This window comes from Doryrhamphus excisus, chromosome 8 (assembly GCF_030265055.1).
Source record: "Doryrhamphus excisus isolate RoL2022-K1 chromosome 8, RoL_Dexc_1.0, whole genome shotgun sequence".
In the NCBI taxonomy this organism is placed as follows: domain Eukaryota; kingdom Metazoa; phylum Chordata; class Actinopteri; order Syngnathiformes; family Syngnathidae; genus Doryrhamphus; species Doryrhamphus excisus.
In genome coordinates, this window is record NC_080473.1 from 8886470 (window position 1) to 8891570 (window position 5101).

Here is a 5101-nt window from a genome sequence, read left to right on the forward strand (position 1 = left end):
CTTAAGGCAACTACACACATGTCATGATGTGGGGACACTGTGGGACTTCATTAAGATTTTTGGGACTTGAAGTTATGATGCTAGGTGCTAGCATGGTAGCCGTTAGCATGTTAGCATTAAAGCTAATTTACTCATGACTAAAGGCAAATACACACATGGCATGATGTAGGGAGGTTATAGGACAACCTTGGCACTTTCTAAACTTGAGGCCCTCTTGCTAGGTGCTAGCATGGTAGCATTTAAGCTAATTTACTCATGTCTAAAGGCAAATATACACATGGCATGATGCAGGGAGGTTATAGGACAACCTTGGCAGTTTCTAAACTCGAGGCCCTCTTACTAGGTGCTATCATGATGACTGTTAGCATGTTAGCATTTATGCTAATTTACTCATGTCTAAAGGCAAATACACACGTGGCATGATGTGGGGACACCATGGGACTGCCCCAAACTTTTCGGGACCTGAGGCTGTCTTGCTAGGACCTAGCATGGTAGCAGTTAGCATGTTAGCATTTAAGCTAATTTACTCATTTCTAAAGGCAAATACACACATGGCATGATGTAGGACAACCTTGGCACTTTCTAAACTTGAGGCTCTCTTGCTAGGTGCTAGCATGATGACTGTTAGCATGTTAGCATTTAAGCTAATTTACTCATGTTTAAAGGCAAATGCACCCATGGCATGATGCAGGGAGGTTATAGGACAACCTTGGCAGTTTCTAAATTTGAGGCCCTCTTGCTAGGTGCTAGCATTTAGCTGTTAGCATGTTAACATTTAAGCTAATTTACTCATGCCTAAAGGCTACTAAGCACATGTCATGATGTGGGGAGGTTATAGGACAACCTTGGTACTTTCTAAAATTGAGGGCCTCTTGCTAGGTGCTAGCATGATGACTGTTAGCATGTTAGCATTTTATCTAATTTACTCATGTCTAAAGGAAAATACACACATGGCATGATGTGGGGACACTGTAGGACTGCCCCAAACTTTTCAGGACCTGAGGCTGTTTTGCTAGGTGTTAGCATGGTAGCCGTTGGCATGTTAGCATTTTTGCTAATTTTCTAAAGTTTAAAGGCAAATACACACTTGGCATGATGTGGGGACACTGTAGGACTGCCCCAAACTGTTCAGGACCTGAGGCTGTTTAATAGGTGTTAGCATGGTAGCCGTTAGCATGGTAGCTAATTTAATCACGTGTAAAGGCAAATACCCACTTGGCATGATGTGGGGACACTGTAGGATTGCCCCAAAAATTTCAGGACCTGAGGCTGTTTTGCTAGGTGTTAGCATGGTAGCCGTTAGCATGTTAGCATTTAAGCTAATTTACTCATGTCTAAAGGCAAATACACACATGGCATGATGTAGGGACAACCTTGGCACTTTCTGAACTTGAGGCTCTCTTGCTAGGTGCTATCATGATAACTGTTAGCATGTTAGCATTTAAGCTAATTTACTCATGTTTAAAGGCAAATACACTAATGGCAAGGAGGTTATAAGACAACCTTGTCAGTTTCTAAACTTCAGGCCTTCTTGCTAGGTGCTAGTATGTAGCATGTTAGCATTTAAGCTAATTTGAGCTAATTGAGGCTCTCTTGCTAGGTGGTAGCCGCTAGCATGTTAGCATTTAAGCTAATTTACTCATGTCTACAGGCAAATAGATACATGGCATGATGTAGGGAGGTTATCGGACAACCTTGGCACTTTCTAAACTTGAGGCCCTCTTGCTAGGTGCTAACATGGTAGGCATTAGCATGTTAGCATTTAAGCTAATTTACTCATGTCTACAGGCAAATAGACACATGGCATGATGTAGGGAGGTTATAGGACAACCTTGGCACTTTCTAAACTTGAGGCCCTCTTGCTAAGTGCTAGCATGGTAGCATTTAAGCTAATTTACTCATGTCTAAAGGCAAATATGCACATGGCATGATGCAGGGAGATTATAGGACAACCTTGGCAGTTTCTAAACTTGAGGCCCTCTTGCTAGGTGCTAGCATGATTACTGTCAGCATGTTAGCATTTATGCTAATTTACTCATGTCTAAAGGCAAATACACACGTGGCATGATGTGGGGACACTATGGGACTGCCCCAAACTTTTCGGGACCTGAGGCTGTCTTGCTAGGAGCTAGCATGGTAGCCGTTAGCATGTTAGCATTTAAGCTAGTTTACTCATGTCTAAAGGCAAATACACACATGGCATGATGTAGGGAGGTTATAGGACAACCTTGGCACTTTCTAAACTTGAGGCTCTCTTGCTAGGTGCTAGCACGATGACTGTTAGCATGTTAGCATTTAAGCTAATTTACTCATGTTTAAAGGCAAATACACCCATGGCATGATGCAGGGAGGTTATAGGACAACCTTGGCAGTTTCTAAACTTGAGGCCCTCTTGCTAGGTGCTAGCATGTAGCTGTTAGCATGTTAGCATTTAAGCTAATTTACTCATGCCTAAAGGCTACTAAGCACATGTCATGATGTGGGGAAGTTATAGGACAACCTTGGTACTTTCTAAACTTGAGGGCCTCTTGCTAGGTGCTAGCATGATGACTGTTAGCATGTTAGCATTTTATCTAATTTACTCATGTCTAAAAGAAAATACACACATGGCATGACGTGGGGAGACTGTAGGACTGCCCCAAACTTTTCAGGACCTGAGGCTGTTTTGCTAGGTGTTAGCATGGTAGCCGTTAGCATGTTAGCATTTTTGCAAATTTTCTAAGGTTTAAAGGCAAATACACACTTGACATGATGTGGGGACACTGTAGGACTGCCCCAAATTGTTCAGGACCTGAGGCTGTTTTAATAGGTGTTAGCATTGTAGCCGTTAGCATGTTAGCTAATTTAATCACGTGCAAAGGCAAATACACACTTGGCATGATGTGGGGACACTGTAGGATTGCCCCAAAAATTTCAGGACCTGAGGCTGTTTTGCTAGGTGTTAGCATGGTAGCCGTTAGCATGTTAGCATTTAAGCTAATTTACTCATGTCTAAAGGCAAATACACACATGGCATGATGTAGGGAGGTTATAGGACAACCTTGGCACTTTCTGAACTTGAGGCTCTCTTGCTAGGTGCTAGCCTGGTAGCCGTTAGCATGTTAGCATTTAAGCTAATTTACTCATGTTTAAAGGCAAATACACCCATGGCATGATGCAGGGAGGTTATAGGACAACCTTGGCAGTTTCTAAACTTGAGGCCCTCTTGCTAGGTGCTAGCATGTAGCTGTTAGCACGTTAGCATTTAGGCTAATTTACTCATGCCTAAAGGCTACTGAGCACATGTCAAGATGTGGGGAGGTTATAGGACAAATCTAGTGGCCCATTTGGTTAATAGCGTCGCCATGGTTAGACAAAACGTTCCAATAACTAAATACCGCTGTCCCTAGCGTCACGTTTCCGGCGGTGTAACATGTGTGGGGGTCCTTCTTGCCCTACATCATGCCATGTGTGTATTTGCCTTTAGACAATGGGTAAATTAGCTTAAATGCTAACATGCTAACGGCTACCATGCTAGCTCCTAGCAAGACAGCCTCAGGTCCCGAAAAGTTTGGGGCAGTCCCATAGTGTCCCCACATCATGCCACGTGTGTATTTGCCTTTAGACATGAGTAAATTAGCATAAATGCTAACATGCTAACAGTCATCATGCTAGCACCTAGCAAGAGGGCCTTAAGTTTAGAAACTGCCAATGTTGTCCTATAACCTCCCTGCATCATGCCATGTGTATATTTGCCTTTAGACATAAGTAAATTAGCTTAAATGCTAACATGCTAACGGCTACCATGCTAACACCTAGCAAGAGGGCCTCAAGTTTAGAAAGTGCCAAGGTTGTCCTATAACCTCCCTACATCATGCCATGTGTGTATTTGCCTTTTGACATGAGTAAATTAGCTTAAATGCTAACATGCTAGCGGCTACCATACTAGCACCTAGCAAGAGGGTCTCAAGTTTAGAAAGTGCTAAGGTTGTCCTATAACCTCCCTAGATCATGCTATATGTCTATTTGCTTGTAGACATGAGTAAATTAGCTTAAATGCTAACATGCTAACAGTCATCATGCTAGCACCTAGCAAGAGAGCCTCATGTTAAGAAAGTGCCTGGGTTGTCCTGTAACCTCCCTAAATCATGCCATGTGTGTATTATCCTTTAGACATGAGTAAATTAGCTTAAATGCTAACATGCTAACGGCTACCCTGCTAGCACCTAGCAAGAAGGCCTGAAGTTTACAAACTGCCAAGGTTGTCTTATAACCTCCTTGTATCATTCCATTAGTGTATTTGCCTTTAAACATGAGTAAATTAGCTTAAATGCTAACACGCTAACAGTTATCATGCTAGCACCTAGCAAGAGAGCCTCAAGTTCAGAAAGTGCCAAGGTTGTCCTATAACCTCCCTACATCATGCCATGTGTGTATTTGCCTTCAGACATGAGTAAATTAGCTTAAATGCTAACATGCTAACAGCTACCATGCTGACACCTAGCAAAACAGCCTCAGGTCCTGAAAAGTTTGGGGCAGTCGCAAAACAGCCGCAGGTCCTGAAAAGTTTGGTGCAGTCCTACAGTGTCCCCACATCATGCCAAGTGTGTATTTGCCTTTAAACTTTAGAAAATTAACGTGGGGACACTATGGGACTGCATCAACCTTTTCCGTACTTGAGGCTTTCTTGCTAGGTGCTACCGCGGTAGCCGTTGGCACACCGGGCCCGAGGTTCACAGCACAGGTGGCCAGTCCATCAAAATTTCCGCGGGAATTTTCTAGTTATTATTATTATATTTATTTATTACTGATTGATTTTCTTTATTCTTGATTTGTTTATTTATTTTTCATCTTATTTTGTGTAGAAAAATAAAAATTAAGATATTTGAGAACAGTGGAATGTTTTATCAGAGCTTTTCTTGTAGAAAATCGGAACCAAAGCAAAGTTTATTCATTTTTCTGTTTTTAATAAATGCGTTTTTTTTTTTTTTTTGGAAAACCTGATGCGGCCCAGCCTCACCCAGACCCTAGCTCCAGTGCCCCCCCCCCAAGTAAATTGAGTTTGAGACCTCTGCTGTATATACACAAACACACACAGTGTAAAGAAAATAAACCCTGACTC